General features: G+C 36.3%; 1 long non-coding RNA gene across 2 annotated transcripts; it reads left to right on the top strand.

The window, feature by feature from the left end:
• The first annotated feature begins 9,853 nt into the window (after nt 1-9,853).
• On the top strand, nt 9,854-18,724 carry LOC137749234 (uncharacterized). 2 transcript variants are annotated; one of them, XR_011070193.1, is made up of 4 exons: nt 9,854-10,076; nt 10,201-10,372; nt 10,581-10,848; nt 18,642-18,724. It is a non-coding gene; the product is annotated as an uncharacterized lncRNA (long non-coding RNA). The 2 variants fall into 2 exon arrangements; XR_011070192.1 differs by lacking the exon at nt 18,642-18,724 and adding an exon at nt 11,257-11,391.
• The last annotated feature ends 561 nt before the right edge of the window (nt 18,725-19,285 follow it).

The following is a 19,285-nucleotide window of genomic DNA, read 5'->3' as shown; positions in this document are numbered from 1 at the left end:
AAAGCCTCGAAACGACGCCGTATGTGTAAAGGCGTTCAGTAAGCTTTCTATTTTGGCATCTATTGATCAGCCTTCTTATTGGGCAATTGAAGCCCACTTTTCTTCAGTCGGCCCATAATAAAACCGAGTTTAAAGTGACTTTCTCAGGTCAGTTTTCTCTCACGGTATATAATTGACTTTATTTATAATTTTTAAATAATCGATTTTTTTTTTGGAATAAAATAATTAATTAAAAATTAAAGAACAAAAATGAATAGAAGGAAATTTTTTTGAAATGTCATATGAATTTGTACGCATTTTTTAACTTGTCATATAAACTAAAATTTTAAACAATTTGTCTTACCAATTTTTTGAAATCATTCATTTGTCATCTCTCCCTAATTCTGTTAAATTTTTCTTTCAATATGAGTCATGCGTCTCGCACATGACGTGCATTTAGGGTTACTTCGAAGGCTCTAATTAGGGATGGGCAAACGGGTATAAGAACCATGGGTCGAAGCGGGCACGGATCAGTTCCAATTTTTTAATAAGAGAAACGGAACGGGACGGGGTGATGAAATTTTAGGAGCGGGCCGGTTCTAAATGTATAGAAAAACGGGGCCCGAAAGGCCCGTTTGTAACTCGCCTCGAGACCCAACCCATTAAATGGTAGTTAGCAACTTAGTTGGACTCCAGAAGACTTCCACCGTCCCACTCCCACCCACTCGCATCGAGATTCCCACCCACCCACTCTTCTCCTCCTCGATGAAACCACTATCGCAGAAGTCACCGAGACCATCACCACCGTCACGACCACCACGACTGAGCCGCCGTCACGATCGAAGACTGAAATGGATTCCCATGGCCGACGACGAGTTCGTCGGCGTCGCGTGTCGTAAGTTTCAATGGAACTGAAGCTGCACAAGGACTGGGGAAGCACTCATGCTGCAATAGACAATTATTTGGCTGTTGGAGATCAATATGACGACCAGGTGCTATATTCTTTGTTTTTAAGTTTGGTCTTATAGGCTGATCTTACGAGTTTCATCTTCAAATATCAATTCTGATCTTGATAGTTAACATCCATACAGACACCTTGAATGGGTATGGATTTGTAGAGCATACAATTGCTGCTTTTAAAGGAAGAGAAAAGGTGGGTTTTGATGAATTTTTATTGTTGCAGAAGAGGTGGTCTCTCGGAATTGGGAGGAAGAAACAAGGTGGATTTCTAGTGGATTTGCAGAAGAAACAGAGATGTCCCTCGAGTTGGACACATGGACCCGTCCGGTTCGTTTCAAACGGGTCGAATTAGGTCGGTTCCAAATCTCAGAATCCTTCTACTCGGCTGGGCCCGCCCTGATGTATTTTAAAGGGGATCTGGTTCAGTCCCTTCAAATTTGGGCCTGGTCTGGTCCGTGCCCACCCCTAGTTCTAATACCTCCCTTCCCTTCCACACAAAAAATGCAGGGTTTCTCAGGCAATGGGACAATATTTTTGATATGATAGCAATAAAATGATCATGCAATGGTGATGCACTGTCTTCTGGTTATTCCAAATATGTAATGATACACCAGTGGGGGTTTGCATTTTAGCATGTCAAGAAGACATAATTTCATACAGGCTCTAAATGAGAAACATGCTGACATTTTGTGCCATAAATGGAGTTGTAAATGCATATGCGCTAAAGGAAAGTAAAAAATTTAAGTGTTTGTACTAAAGAAAAATGAAAAACTTGTAGAAAGATGTTAAAATGATCTGAATAGCCCTAAAGACAAGTCTTGCACATGATTTATGTTAGATGAAAAACTTAACGAAGTTAGGATGAAATGACAAATTAATGATTTTGTAAAGTTGGCATAACAAATTGCTTAAAATGTTAATTTATATGACAAATTGAAAATATAAACAAGTTCATATGACATTTCAAAAAAAATTTCTTAAAATAGAATTATGAAAAATGAGAAAAATTATGTGACAAATAATTTATATAAATTAATTTTGAATTTTTTCCCACTAATACTTGTTGGTTATGAGATTTAAATTTAGTATTTTATGTTACTAAATAGAAACACAGTGTCATTAAACAAATGATATTTAAAGGACTTCCTAATTTTCATCCTCTCTTTTGCACCAAGCAAAACTTAAGAGCTTATATATGAAATTCTAATTATTAAAGAAATATTACAATAAATCATCATGCACCATTTTTTTCTTAATTTTATTTTACTAAATAATCATTTTATAAAGTTTGTTTGTTTTTTTTTTATTTTTTTATTTTTTTTGTTTTTGGAAACTAGAAATGAATTACCAGGGCCAACAAGCCAAAGAAAGTACAACGAAAGCCTACACAGAGACTAACACACTAGACAGCAACAAAACGCGAAGCACTGTGGGGATAAAAGTCAAGACAGTCGAACCAAGTTTGAATGTCTCCCCGACAACTGCCAACCCAAAATCAAGGGGGACAAAGGTAATCCATCTTTATTGAGAACATGCACCAATGAAGATACGAAGATGGGGAGCTGACCCAAATGATATCGCACATTTCCGTACAATGACACGACGCTAAGGTATGCGCCACCATATTGGCTGGAATTTTATAACAAAGTCCAAACGTACACAATACAAAGATAACAACCCCATAAATGGGGTAGGTAAAAATAAGACACTACTTATGCATTCGCATGAGTAAAGGTTCCCATTTATGCCTAAATATTCAAAGTTTACAAATGATGTGGCTCGGCCCAAAAGCCAAAGCCCACCCAAAGAGGCCCAAAAGTGAGCGCATTGAAAAATCTAATAACCCTGATACCAAATTTTATAAAGTATTTGATATTAATTTTAGAGTGTCAATAATAATTTTTTTTATTTGACAAAAAAAATTAATAATAACTTTTTTTTATATATATAAAACAGTGAAAGAAATTATAATTTTCGGTAAAAAATAAATAAAATGTAGGATAATTGGCCAAAGGAAACTTAAGAAAATTAATGAAGATGATCCTTTCCAGATCCATTTTGTAGGGATTTTAGGAATTCCCATATGCTAGTAGTTCATTGTATATCATGCGGCTAATTTTCGTCAGGTACTATTTGTGTTTAATTTTAGATAAGAAAAATTAAATTATTTCTAATCGTACGATGCATGATAAATAATTAAGATGTGAAGATTCCTAGGATTCTTATAATTTGAATCTAAATGAGATCCAAACCCAATTAATGAGGCCTTGCATGGGAAATGAGTGGGTCTGTGACCCCAGCATCACATGTACATGATGCGTGGCCTTCTAGTGATTGTCCTACCACATTGAGTCGTTGCTTTGGAATGGATGAAGAGCCATCGATAACACTCCAAGTTGTCGTTAGAGCTTTCAAATTACGAACGCTAAACATTACACAAACACGTTTAATTTATAATCTCCAACTTCAAATTGTTATGTGTCGATTAGCGTTCTCGTTTTGTACTAACAAACTTGACAACCCGACAATGGCAGAGTTTTAGTGTGATCAGGGGAGCTAGTTAATTCTAAAGTTATTCTTTAAAGTAAAAGGAAAAATGTATGATGAAATGCATTATAAAGTTCATCGTAGTATAAAAACCTCTTTAAATGGCCTCGTTATCATAAATTTATACCTTCACTACTATAAAAAATTCTTTACAAACGAAGAAATGTCAAAAGGACTTCTTACCTTCCAAACAGATCTTATATATGGTCTAGGTACAAGAAACCCTCATCTCAAATCATATAAAGAGTTGTAACGTGTATCACCGCAGCCAATTACATTACAACAAAATCACAAAAAACCAATAATGTGGCAGAGTTATAATGAGATTGTTGGAGCTAGTTAACTCTAACCTTTGGGTTTTTCTTTAAGTAAAGAGTAATGCTAGGGAAATCAAAATTTTTAAACTAAAATTACAAATCAAATGATGTGAATGTAGATAATTTGGAGTATTAATTAAATGTCGATTAACGTGCTTATTTTTTTTATTGGTGACATATCATTTGGTTTAAAAAAAATTGTCCTCCGTAACATTACGCTTAAGTAAAAGGCAAAATGTTTGATGAAAAGTTCATCGTTGCATAGGAACCTCTTTTTCATTCCCTCGTCACCACATTTTCATGCCTCCGCTACTATAACCTATAACAAATACAAGTTATATATGGTTTAGGGTTTAGCAGGAAAAAAAAAAAAAAAAAAAAAAAAAAGGTCTAGGGTTAAATCACGTCAAAAAGTGCCACACTTATACGTACCACCGCAACCAAATACCATACAACAAAATCACAGAAACCATGTCCAGATCGGATTGCAACATGCATTACAAGTGGATTCTATCGATCTGTAGGTCTTTGCAGGTAGCTCAGATTGTAACCTGGAAACCTGCAGTCAATTTTCAGCCAGTACCATCCTGATAAGGTTGCCTTAGACTGCCACTCAATTACTCGGTGTTACAAAAAGCTTCAAAGTCAAGCTCATGTATACAAACACATATATATATGTAAACACAAAAATAATAAAATGAGAATTCGTGTATAAAATAAAATTTTATGTTAGTGCCGTGTTTAAGGTTACAATCTCTGTGGCTTATTATTTTATAAGAATATTCTTCTAATTCGATTTCCAAAGTATAATTTGACCTAAGGGTTATGAACAATCTTGAATCAAACTTGAGATTTATTAGGGTCGTCGATGTTTTATCTTGAATTGGACCAATGAGCTTTCACTAGTCAAACGATCAAATTTTAATTAGTTAATCGCTGAAATATCAATATCTACAACGTATACATTTATAATATGTACAGTACAATATATACATATATAATATGTACAGTAAATAATTCAAGGGCTGATCGATAATGTTGAAAAAAGATATAGATAGACATGACAGTTGTTGTGATCTGATCAAAAGTGGGCCTAAAATTTTCTGCTTTCAGCATAGTTTCACATCGCTTTCGCCTCTGTGCTGTTCTTCTGTAGTCATGCACCGCATGTTGCTGGGAAAAGAAAAGCAAGAAAAAGAAAGCTCGAGACGATTAGTTGAACGCATGTGAAAAGATTATTATTTTTCTGAGTTTTCATCTTCTTTTTGTTTAAATATTATGGTATCCCAAACAATTCTAGAAGATCGCAGGCGGAAAAATTATCGTACACTTGTTTTCTGGTTTTAAAACTATACGTTGACTTTATAACTTGAGTGATTAAAAGCACATCTCACGTCTATTATAATTTAAGTGATTGAAAGCACACCTCACGTCTATAATGCTCAAATCTTTATTTTCTAATTTCTCAAGCAAAAGAAAACAAGTTTATATCACGATGAAACTATTTAAGTATTGTGTAAGTTGATAATGGTGTTGTGTTGGTATAACTATTGATGTAATTGTGACATTATGACTAATAAGCATGTTGTGCACTTTAAATAATCATGACAGCCATGCTTTCTTTTTAGAAAGATACGATATCTATTGATACAAAATAATAATAATAATAATAATAAATAAATAAGTACATACGGGAGGATATTGTGGATTTATTTTGGGCTTCGGTAAAACATTAACGGGAATTTCAACCCTGTTAAAGAGGAAATAGCATCTCGCAATTCCCTAAAAAATTCCAAGATAGCCATGATTTTAAAATTATTTTAATGAGATTATTGTATTAGAACAAGCAAGTGCCAAATAAAGTTGGACATCTGTTTGGGATTTGGATCCCATTCGGATCCAAATTGTGGGGATCATGGAAATCCTTACATCTTAGTTATTCATCGTGGATTGTGCGATCATAAATTATTTGACTTTTTTTTATTTAAAATAGTACATGACAAAAATTGGCGGCACAATGTACGATAAACGATTAGGATGTGAAGATCTCTAAGATCCATACAAAGTGGATCCGAACAGAATCTGGTTTGGTTCAATTTAATTATGTTTGTTGATATTGATAATGACTAGGGTGTCGATATCACATTCCTCAATCATATTAAGGGTACCATGTACTTATCATATTCCCCTTATGTTTGCTTGTTCTGTTTTGCAAGCTAAGACTTTTAGGTTCGGCTTTAGAGGAATTAGATTTCATGTCCCCATTTTTTTCTTAGGCTATCTCTAACCGAATGAGGGCCAGATGGCTCGTTTTAGCCCTATGGCCCTCCAAGAAATTAATATTTTAATGAATAATGCATGACCAAATTTCTTACCATCTCCTATCGAGGGCCAAATGGTTATAGGGCTCGTTTTAACCCTATCATAAAAAACTATCTCCAACCGAAGGCCAAAGGGCAATAGGGCCAAACATAATTTATTATTTAAATTTAAAAACCATCAGAAAGAGAAAGAGAGAGACAGAGACAGAGAAAGAGTTGTAGAGAATAGAGGAGAGGGACAAGGAAGAGATAGGTCCGTGAGTTATGTGAAGGGGAAAAAAGAGGAAAATGGGCCCCACTTGGCACACCATTTAAGATTCAAATAGTAACCTTTTCAAAAATATCTTATAACCCAAAGTGGAAAGACAAAAATGCCCTTCCATTCAGTTAATTCCGGGACAAGTTGTTACAATCTACCCGTTAAAGAAAAATTCATCCTGAAATTTGAAATTACTTACAAAGGTAAAAACTCGAAGGTAGTAAGAAAAAAAAAAAATATATATATATATATATATAAAAGAAATCAAGTCAGAGCGGTTGCATAAAAGGGAAAATGCCACATCGTCGTGAATGGGTTGCAAAATCCTCTTTCATGCCTCCAAGCTCCTACTTTCTTTTCCCATCAGTATAAAAGTAGAAAACATACTTTATAACGATATAAAGTAAAAAATTTATAATGACATAAGGTCACAAATATGTACATATAGTAGGATAACGTCAAAATACAAATATCTAACTAAAATAAGGTAAGTTAAAATACTTGTACTGAAAACCAAAACTGAAAATAAAAATGGGTCTCGCCTAAGCATTCATAACGTCACGTACTCCGAAAACAGGTGTGTGTTTTTGGGTTGAGCCCCAACAATAACTAAACAGTAACAACTATCGTAAACGGGTCTACCTGCCCACTTGCTTAACAAACCCAACGAATATGTCATTGATATTATAGTCAGTAGCCCATGATATCAACAACACATGGTTGTCTTGATAAGCAAGTAGTAATTTCCTAAGGGTGCAAACATACCAATTTGTCCAACCCCAAGTCAACAACAACACAAGCACATAGTTTCTCAAATCATAAAATCAAATATCCGAAAGCCAATTCGCAGAATTCCATTGTCCAAACAGTGCTGCCAATAGAATCTATCAAACCAAGTTTCAAACAGTGCCATACACAAACTAAAAGTAAAACTATCATCGTCATTACTCCAAAAAAGATCGGTGCAAACTCTAATCATTTAGAAACCAAAAATAAAAAAAACGTAACATGTCTTTCAAGATCTAGGTAGTTTGTTCAAGACTGTCCAACAACTTGCAAATAAAAATATGATACAAAACAATAACTTAGTACTCAAGATCTTTACGCAAACTTCACAAAACTTAGAGATGAAACGCGCATCACGAGCAACAAGGTCCTGGAGTGAAGTAGTCGAAAGATGCGTAGAGGCGAACACATATTGTAAACATGTCTTTCGTGACTAACTGTGGTCATCGCTCTCGTGGCTGAAAAGTACAAGGTTTGAAACTTATATTAGAAGAACAATCACTCGAACTACTTCCTTCAAATAACGACTGCCGCTCCAAACCATTCACATAAACTAGCTCATAATTACCAGACTCGGAACCCAAGGTGGAATTCAATCTCAGTTGATGTATATAAAAGGTATGTTAAGGTTGGGTGGAAGGTACCTTTAAAATATTTGGGCAAAATGAACTTATATATCTATATATATCATTGGAAAAGAACTACTAGAGTACGATATGATGCTTATAAATTGTAGCAAGATAATATGAGGTGGTTATTCATTCCCGCATGAAGATAGTGATTGGTGATGCAATCTGCTAACCACCCGTACCACTACCTTCCCTAATCCCTTACTAAAAGGCGGCTCAAACCTTAAGGCCACATGAAACTCTTCTTAGTAAGTCTGGTAGGCTTGCTAGAATGTTATGCTCCAAATATTCCTGCTAGCATCGATATGAAATTGGGCGCACGCATCTGCCGAGATTTATCATAAATTTCTCACTAATTAAGCAAGAAACCATGTCGAGAAGACTAAAAGAACACTCTAGGATTTGAGGGTCAAAACAAGTCCATTAAATCTAGAGTACAAGATATCTGGATTTAAATATACAACTCTGATGCTTGAGTTTATACAAGTACCTAGCTTGATTGGGTAGTAACAACTTGAAATGTTCAAACCTAGAAATTAGCTAACTCGGTTTCTTGATGATCCATAGCCATGTCGCAAAGTATCCAAGAGTTTCATAGAAGGGGAAAATATAACTGATTGAAGAATATTCGGGGTATTGGTGTGTCTTTCTACTGAGGTGTTGAACAACTACGCTTGCACAATCGGGGTGGTACACGATGGTGCAGTTATAGACATTTATATGCTCTATCAATCACCGTCGCCAGAGACTTAGCTCATTTCGACTGAGAATCTAAGTATGAAGTTTTGCGAGGTTGATAAAGATCTTACGCGTTTTACCATGGTGAGGGTGTCCTTAAATTTTCAAGTCAGACAATAACTGTAGACCCTAGGTCGGAAATAGGACGGTTCGCATCAAGTGGTCCCAACCGTCGAAAAGTAAAAATGTTACCCAATATGCTACCTCAATGTACAACGACACCTTCAATAAAACATCATTGACAAATTCAAAATTTATTGGTGTCATCGAGGAGTATATAAACAATGGTAAGGTGAGACAACATCCCGAACAAAACTGATTTATTCCCTAGCCGAAGATGAGGGTTTGGGTTTTGGTCGAAGAATCGTTGGCAACTGTCTATAGAAATCGACAAGACCAATGATATTTTGTAATTCACGACACTCGAGAAGATTCTCGATTTCCAACTGCCACAACCTTGGTTTTGGTAAGAATAACTTCTGCTCTGGACAAAAACAACGTTTGAAGAATTTGACGTACAATTGACAATTGATATTTAGCGAACCTGACTTCGTGATTGAAGTAAGCAAGAAAGTTATCGATAGAACAATCACCGAGAATTGTTCTAAGAATCCACACGATTTCTTCAACGAAAGCGAGTCCAAGGACACTGAGTCGATCTCACCAACTAACATTTACTAAACTTCGCAACACCTAGCACTTACTCGCATTCTTCAACACACATTTCAAATGTTTCGAACATTTTCCTTTTAGACATGACTTTGCCGGCCATTCTTAGGGAATGTATGTTGCAGAGTGACATCACCAATTTAGGTCTTCCAAATTCAAACCACTTAAGATTTTTCTGTTTCACCACACTTCTGTGTAGATATGACTCTGCTCGCAATTCTTAAGGAATGCATGTTGCAGAGTAGCATCACCGTTTCGGTTCTCCAGTTGGTCTTAACCAACTCATACCATTAAAAACTTTCCATTTCCAAACACTCATATGTAGATCCGACTCTGCTCGCAATTCCTAAGGAACACATATTGCAGAGTATCGGTCCGATGTTGAAAGTCGTCCAACAATCCATTTCGTCACCACTGAGGCACAATCCCGACACGAAATTCCATATTCTTCAATAGGATGTGACTATTCACGTAGAATGAGGGTTGCACGACCATGCCGAAAGACAATAAATAGACCGACTGCCTCATTCCGCTGGAGATTAACACCGCCGTCAAATTCAAAGCACTAAAAAAGGGTTTTTTTTTTTTTTTCCTTTTCTCTTTTCTTTTTTCTTTTTTCTTTTTTCTTTTTTCTTTTTTCTTTTTTCTTTCCCTTCTAATTGTCCTCTTCAATTCAAGTTCTGATGCATAAGCCCATCAGTTGTCTCTGTAATTCATTTGGGTTTTCAATTTTGTATTTCGATTTGTTTTGTCAGAATTGAAATGGAATTTATGGGCTTGAATTTGTATTAGGTTGCGAGCCTATTGTGTGTTATATTTATAAGGGTGGATGAAAAAGAAAAAACCCATCAAAGGTGCCCAGAACTCGAAGGTCAGTGATCTCTTTAAGTGGTTATCTTCATTCTCCTCTCTAATTCTACGTCTGCCAGTTGAATTTGTAGGATTTAATTTAGGGTTTGAAGTTGGAAAATTTAATTTAACCTTTTAAGTTGCAGGGCTTGGTGTATCCGACAATTAGGGTTGTTAATTTTGATTGCTGATCCATTTCCTAATCCCCACATGTTATTTGGGACTCGATCGAACATAGAGCGGCGAATGTTTTGTAGAAGGGATTGAGGAACAGGGCGAAGGTTTTGGAATCTGCACTAGATGATGCTGATAGTAGAGGTTCGTGTAATGCCACATCTTACTTTTTTGTTCCAAGTAATGTTGTAATATATTACTTTTTCAATAGTCGTTTCCTGTTATCTATGATTGGTTGTGATGTTAATGTTAAATTACATTCTTTTTGGTGTTCTAGCTATGTTGATCGCGGTTTCTAGTTTTTTATTGTGATGTGTTGTGGTTGAGTCTTAGTTTACTATGTAACACGCAGGATCCGACATTGAAGAATCGTGCGAGGCAGGTGATGTAGAGAAGACGAGAGCTGCAACTGCGGTTAATAGCATCTTGTCCGGAGTGAACGGCCATATTAGTTTGTGGGAAGAGATCCAGCTTATCAGGGGTGGGCCTTCTCAGTTCAGCCTTCATTTTATCTCTCACTGATGATTGTACTTTTTATTTGCTTCGATATGATTGAACTGATCCACACTTACCAGACATGCCTATAGTTTATGCAAGTGATGGCTTCTTCAAATTGACAGGTAACGTGTACAATGTTAGCTATTTGCCAGGATCTCTCTAAACCATTCTAAACTCCATGTTTACAAATCTTTTGAATAATCCAGCATATGTAGTTGTTACTCAACTCATATGTAGATGTGGTAACATGTACAATGTTGGGAGAGCTGTAACTATGCGTGCATAAGTAATCTTGTTCTCAAGAGTGGTTCAGTTTACTGCTGCAACTTTCATGGTGTATTGTTGACAAATTGGTTAAGCTTTCATGGTTTATCGTAACACTATGGTGTTGTTGCAGCCCTTCCCCATTTTCTAATATTTAACAGCTTGTTGTGTCAAAGTGTCTTCCATTGAATGTGTTTTCTTCATGCTAAGGATGCGTTTTCTTGTGTTGTCATATATAATAATTGCCACTTGTATTATTTTTGCAGGATATCACTAAGTCGATGTTGAGCGATGAATGAGAGTAGGATGCGATAGTTTTATTGTATAATAGAATACTTTTGTATAACCACTGTACTTATACATTTTTTATTACCTATCAATGAAGCATTATCTTTGAACAATTTTTGTATTTTTCAATTGTTTTTTTTTTTAACAGATTGAAAGTCTCAGCCGATGAAATTAATTTTGTCGTTGGAGCAAGACTGTCCCGACGAAATATATTTTCCGACAACTACATCTCGTGTTGGCTAAAAGATGCATTTTGTAGGCTTGAAACACCCTTTGCCGATGAAATCGCAACCGACAAATCCTTTGCCGTCAAATTATTTTGTCACAAAGTTATCGTGGTGACAAGATAGTTTGACGGCTGAGATTTGTCGTCTTAAAACTGAGATGAGGAAATATAAAAAATCGTCGGGAAAACTCTTAGGCGACATGCTTTGCACGACGAAATGGCCGACGATTTTTTTCGTTGAGAAAGACACTTCGTCGACAAAATTTGATTTTTGCCAACAAACTAATTTTGTCGGAAAAGTCGAAATTTCTAGTAGTGAGAAGGAAGAGAGAACGAGAGTAAAATGCTAAAACCAGAAGAGGGTGGATGAGCAAAGCCCTCTCTGTTCTTCACACTCACACATAATACCACTATCAAAAAGAGAGACAGAGACAGAGACAGAGACAGAGACAGAGATAGATAAAGAGTTGTAGAGAATAGAGGTGAAGGACAAGGAAGAGAGAGGTCCCTGAGTTGTGTGAGGGGGAAAGGAAAGGCATGGTAAAGTGGGCCCCACTTAGCACACCATTTAAGACTTCAATAGTAATCCTTTCAAAAATATCTTACAACCCAAAGTGGAAAGATGAAAATGCTCTTCCATTCTGTCAATTCAGGATGGGTTGTTACAAATGTTGTTTTATGTTACTTAATTTAATTTAATGTTGTTTAATGGCTTATGAAGTTATAGGAAAAAAAAATAGAATTTTAAATTTAAAAAAAAAAATTCAAACATAACGGCTAGCTGACGTTAGCAACTAGCCGTTGCATTTAAATCTGTGGCCCAACCTGAGGCTAGCTGGCTGGCTGGGTTGGGCTAGTCGGTTGGCCCTTCGGCTCGGCTCTCGGTTGGAGATGATTTTCGGGTTATTTTCGACCCTCTGGCCCTCTAGACCCTTTGATTGGAGATGACCTTATATAGTTGTTTTTGTTTTTAAAAGAGTAAGGTTTATGTCCCCTTTCTTTTCATGTATTTTTTATCTTTTTTTCTTGTATTATGAGGGATTAGGTTTCTGTCCCCTTGACTAGGTGTATCCTTTTTTTCGATATCAATAAAAATTTCTCGTACCGTTAAGGTTTTCTAAAAGAAAAAAAAAATCCCTTAGATGAGTTAACATATTAACTAGTCCTAAAGAGCACTTTTGTTCAATAATTGTAATTAGGATATGGAAATAAAAGAACAATAATTGAAATTACTAAAAAATCATTCGGCCTGACTCATTGGCCCTTTAACGCATGTCTAAAAACTAAAAACTAAAGAATCCGATGAGGGAAGCGAGCCGCTCTGTAGCTTGTTCATTTGCAGTTCGAGTACCTTCCCCTTACTCCTAATTAAGGCCCCACCTTCCATTTGTATTTTCTAATAATCAACAAGATCCTCTTCCAATCATCCCACATCGTGTCACGTAAATATTGGCTGCGAGACCAAGCCTACAGGTTTATTTGTTAAGTTATTAACGAATCTCCGACTTTAAGGGCATCAACTCCTGTATAAATACCAAGTGCAATATCACGAAGTTGTGCAACTTCCTAAAACTTCACTTGCTCTAAATTAAGCTTAGCAGCTGAGAGAGACTGCACATTTTTATTGCTGTCTTTCTCCCCCTTCAAACTTAATACAGAAACGTGGATACAAAAATCCTCTCTCTCCGGGAATACGGAGTCATATACTCCCACTTGCCGGAAAGCTATGTCAGACCAGAATCCGACCGGTGTCGCTTGTCCAAAGACTCCGAATGCAAAAACATTCCCGTTGTTGACCTGGCTTCTCCCAACAGAGCTCAAACTGTGCAGCAAATTGGTGATGCCTGCAAAAATTATGGGTTTTTTAAGGTACCCTCCTCACTATATCATTAATTAGCAACTTATATATATGGATCGATCCCTATCTCACTCTAGTTAAGATATAAGATATTGCAAAACTCAATAATTGCATTTTTCACAAACTCATCATTACACGTACAAGTGCATATGTGTGTGTACATATTTGTTGATATTCGGGTGATTTCGGTGCTAGGTTATTAACCATGGGGTGTCAACAGAAGGAGTGGAAAAAAATGATAGGGGTGGCCAATGAGTTTTTCAACCTTCCTTTGGAGGAAAAGCTGAAGCTGTATACTCAGATGACCCCCAAAAAAACCATGACACTTTCTACAAGCTTTAATCTATAGAAAGAGAAGGCTCATAACTGGAGAGTTTACCTCCGCCTTATGTACCTTCTCTTTCTTTACATTAAAAAAACCCATAATTTTTGCAGGCATCACCAATTTGCTGCACAGTTTGGGCTCTGTTGGGAGAAGCCAGGTCAATATAGGGAATGTTCTCGTACTCGGAGACTTTGGACAAGCGATGCCGGTAGGATTCTGGTCTGACATAGCTTTCCAGCAAGTGGGAGTATGTGACTCCGGAGGGAGAGGAATTTTGTATCCATGTTTCTGTATTAAGTTTGAAGGAGGAAACAAAGACGGCACTAAAAATTGCGCAGTCTCTCTCAGCTGCTAAGCTTAATTCCGAGCAAGTAAAGTTTTAGGAAGTTGCACGACTCAGTGATATTGCACATGGTGTTCATACAGGAGTCGATGCCCTTAAAGTCATAGATTCACCATTGTCTTGTAGGCTTCGGTCCGGCAGCCAATCTTTATGTGACGCTTGACGTGGGATAATTGGACAGCAAAGTTGCTTATATGTAAAAGCTACCGACTATCAAATTATTAATTATGTCTTATTTTCTATCTTTATTTGGTGAGCAAGCGATCATGTCTAATTACAAATGGAAGGCCTTTTTTTTTTTTTTTTTTCCGAAATAGCACTCCATTAATGATTAATGTAAGGGAAATTACAATTTGTGAATGATGAGCGTAGGTCTAAACAAAATACAAAGCCTTACATAAAACAAAGTATGACATAAAAATAAAACAGACCCAAAGAAAGTAAAGCTACCACTCAAAACACACAAAGAGGCCCATACATATGTAGACCCATAGGCAACAATAGCAGAAAAACAACAAAAACCCTAATCTTCTGCATCCAAATGACTGCTGCTGTCGCCGCCACTTCCACCACAAAAAAAAGCCGTTGCTCCAAAAGAAAAAGAGTACCTAAACCATAAACTAGATTTGAAAGTATTGCGCAAAATCCATCCACACAGAAACAAAGCCTTCACATCCACACCTGCAAGGAAGGTCACAGTACGTAACAGGAGGAGGGGGAGGGGCAAAGGGGGTGTGTAAAACACCCTTGTTCCGATGTGAATCGTTCCACACTTCGTCCAAATTTTCCGGTAAGCCGGTTCGGCAGTGGGCTGGGAGGATTGGGTATTGTGTGAAAATAGAGTCCAATACTCCAAGATCTAAATCGTGGTTCTGGGTTGGAAAATAAGAGTGGCAGCAAGAGGAAGGATGGAAAAATGGGTGTGAAGGTGAGGAGAAAAGGGGCAGGCAGTGAGCAGCTTTTGAGTGAGAAGTAAGGAGAAATCTGAGACAGAGCTTAGAAGAGAACATAGAGAAGGAAACAGAGAAGAAATGATATACTAAAGCAAGCGAAAACAAGAGGCTGCCACCAGACCCTAAAGCCAATGGCCTGGGGCCGACGGCTGAAGATTGGCTTTTCTTCCGGAGCTTTTTGGAGATAAATGGAAGGTGGGGCCTTAATTAATTCGTTTATAAAGAAGAGTAAAGGGAACGTACTGGAATTGCAAACGAACAAGCTGTAGGGCGTCTCTTTTGCTTGATCAGATTCTTTGGTTTTCAGACATGCATTAAAAAACCCCACCTGAAGTACTACTTTCATTTTATGCATGGATTGCTAATTGTTGGTTGTATTCTAGAAGAGAACCTTTGTCCGAACTAATAAAAAAGGTTCACCGTATCTTTTCGAGAGTTTTCGCTTATCATTTTTAAGTTGTATTAGTGAACATTACCAACACATTAACTATTATTACTATTTAATTCTCTATTCAGACTCAAACAAACATATATAAATTAAGTCGCACTCATTCAACTACAGTGTAATGCTCAGAACCACATAAGCCCTAAATAAAAAATGAACTCTATCTTTTAAAGTCAGTAAAAAAAAAGTGCACCATTTTCCACGCATCCTAAAACCCCAAGGACTCATTTGATAGAGAGGATTAGTTTGAGAATGACTATTCACTGTATTGAAGTCATTTTTAAAGAAAAAATGAGTGACAAATTTCTTATTTTGTCCATGTCGAAAGTTACTCATAAATAAAAGATATCCCTACTAACCCCTATATAAATGGTTAGATTAAAAGAGACAACTATTCTTTATATGTAACTTTCAACTTCGACAAAATAAGAAATTTGTTATTCATTTTTTCCTTTAAAATCCCTGTAGTATAGTAAATAGCAAGCCAATCATTTCTATCAAACAAGGTTTAAGTGATCATTTATAGAGGTAATTGCATTGCAAAATTTTAACATATTAGTCATATAAAGAAAGAGAAATGCTAAGAACTTTCCTACTTACCTTCTCTCTTCTCTTGTTGCCATGTACACTCCACTAGCACTCAAAATTAAAGTAAGAGGTCTTAGGTTTGAATCTCATGGATGGTGAATTCGATATCAAATTAGATTGTCCATTGTGTGGCTTAACCGACCTCTCCCTTCCCTTTAGTATAAAATATATCGTTGTACTCAAAAATTAAAATTCCACTATTCTTCTTCTTTGTTAGTGTAATTAAAACTTTAGTTTGTCAACCTAAATGGAATTGTTATTGTCTCCAAAAATCTAACTGTGCACTCAAAACTTGTTATATTTAGAAGGAAAAATAATACTTTTATAAGGAGTGCATAATTAAATTTTTTGTTGCCAATAATAGTTTCCAAACAAAAAATTAATTGCATTCATAATTTTTCGTGCAAGTGAAAATACATGTGGTATGAGTAAAAGTGAGAAGGTTGTTGGTAATCCCATTGAAAAAAATCGCTAACTGCATTGCGTCCAATTTTAATTTACTTTCACTTTATTACGACACTCAACAAACGCCATATCAAATATGTATTACGGCACACAGGTATGCCGTAATTATTTGCAGTATTACGACACTCCATGAACGCCGTATCTAATATCAATTAAGGCATGCAAGTCACACCTTGAAGAGCATGTACAACGTGTTTTACTAAAATTGTTCACGACTACTAGAGTACGTCGTATTTGACAAAACATTTTTTACAACAGGGGCTTTTATTGCTTCAGGGTTCCCATGCTGTAAATAATTGTTTACGATGCCTTTGTGCGTCGTAAAAGACTAGTTCTATTGTAGTGCCTAAAGTTTACTTACACTTGAGATGCCATCATAGTGAAATTCCAAACCCTTAAAACACTATTATATATATAGAAAAATAAAACACATGATAATGTATGATTGACTTGAGTTACCATCACAATGATATGCCGATTGTTTTGTTGGTTCAGTTGGGCCTATGATTGCATTGGGAAGATATTGGTGATGAAGACTGGAATTACTGTTCATATGCATTTGTATCTTTCTATCCCAACATCTGCAAACATATCCCATGCATTATTTCAACTAATTCACTGCACAATTAAGCACGGCATGCATTACTTAGTGATGTTATGAATTATGAATAAAGCCATTCTTTCGTACTAGAAAAAGATGGAACGTGCCTTTGAGTTGAGTTGCCTATAAACTAAGACTTGTTTACAAGTTGGGAAATTACCTACCAAAATACTACTAGAAAATATTATTTTGTCGACAAATTCTAAGTCGACAAAGCAAAATTTTGTCGGTACAAGAGTCCTTTATCGACTAAAATTTTAATTTATCAGCTAAATATGAAAGCCAAAATCAATTTATATCATCAATTTTAGCATAGAAAATTTGAATGTTAACCGACAATCATTTTGTCGGCATAAATGCAAGTATTCTTCCTTCCTCTTCCTACTCTTCCATTTTGGCTTCGGCTTTCCTCGACCCCATATATTTTCGGATATGTTGCCATAACCTATCAACGCGTTTTGACGCAATTTTACCGGGAAGTGCATAGAGTTTCAGCTCGGGTGTTCACACCACCACCTCCCATGGGTTTCTCTTCGGTGCTTTGTTGCCTTCGATGACTTTGTTGCTAGGGGATCATCTATCACTAGCTTCCTTTGGTTTGTGGTTGTGGTTCCGTGTTGTGTGGTGCTTTGTGGAGGATGTTGGAGTCATGTTTTCCATCACTTATGCGAAGTTGGTTGGCTGGATCTATGGAGTTTGTTTGGAGATCAGGTTTCCAGCGAGATCTCAGAGATGCTTCAACGACGGTGGTTCTTGCAGGACTAGGGTTTGTTGTATGGTTTGTTAGTTTCTAGGCTCAAAATCTTTTTTTGGGCTCTGTTTTGGGGGTCTATATCTTATGTTGTGCTTTTCTTGTAATTGGACCCTTCCTTTGTAATTATGTTGTGTTGTTGGTAATAATATTACCTTTCTGCCAAAAAAAAAAAAAAAAGCAATGTCCCGACGAATTTAATTTTGACGGGTAAACTGTCGTTCTCTGCTGTCTTAGAATACTAGATGACGATTTTAGGGCAACGAAAAGTATTTCTTCGTCTGAGGGAAAAAACTATTAACAAAAAATGAGGCGCAAAATAAAAGCGTGGTTTCAAATTAGAAGCGCAAAGTTAGAATAAAAAAGGAAAAGAATTAAGCACTTTAGTAAAACACGAAGCGATTGTTTCTCTCCATCCCACTCCCTCCCCCTCTCCCTCATCGCTGCAAATACACAGATAGACCGACTGCCTTATTCCGCTGGAGACTAACACCGCCGTCAAATTCAAAGCACTAAAAAAGGGATTTTTTTTTTTTTTTTTTTTTGTTCTTTTCTTTTTTTTTTTTTTTTCTTTTCTCAAGAGTGGTTCAGTTTACTGCTGCAACTTTCATGGTGTATTGTTGAGAAATTGGTTAGGCTTTCATCGTTTATCGTAACACTATGGTGTTGTTGCAGCCCTTCCCCATTTTCTAATATTTAACAGCTTGTTGTGTCAAAGTGTCTTCCATTGAATGTGTTTTCTTCATGCTAAGGATGCCTTTTCTTGTGTTGTCATATATAATAATTGCCACTTGTATTATTTTTGCAGGATATCACTAAGTCGATGTTGAGCGAGGAATGAGAGTAGGATGCGATAGTTTTATTGTATAATAGAATACTTTTGTATAACCACTGTACTTATACATTTTTTATTACCTATCAATGAAGCATTATCTTTGAATAATTTTTGTATTTTTCAATTTATTAATTTTTTTAATAGATTGAAAGTCTCAGCCGATGAAATTAATTTTGTCGTTGGAGCAAGACTGTCCCGACGAAATATATTTGCCGACGACATCTCTTGTTGACTAAAAGATGCATTTTGTAGGCTTGAAACACCCTTTGCCGATGAAAAATTTTGTCACAACCAACAAATACTTTGCCAACAAATTATTTTGTCGCAAAGTTATCATGGTGACGGGATAGTTTGACGGTTAAGATTTGTCATCTTAAAACTGAGATGAGGAAATATAAAAAATCGTCGGGAAAACTCTTAGGTGACATGCTTTGCACGACAAAATGGCCGACGAATTTTTTCGTTGAAAAGATTCTTCACCGACAAAATTTGATTTTTTTCCAACAAACTAATTTTGTCAAAAAAGTCAAAATTTCTAGTAGTCAGAAGGAAGAGAGAACGAGAGTAAAATGCTAAAACCAGAAGAGGGTGGATGAGCAAAGCCCTCTTTGTTCTTC

The sequence above is a fragment of the Pyrus communis genome, chromosome 11 (assembly GCF_963583255.1).
Source record: "Pyrus communis chromosome 11, drPyrComm1.1, whole genome shotgun sequence".
NCBI classification, from domain to species: domain Eukaryota; kingdom Viridiplantae; phylum Streptophyta; class Magnoliopsida; order Rosales; family Rosaceae; genus Pyrus; species Pyrus communis.
This window is presented reverse-complemented; position numbering and strand designations above follow the sequence as displayed.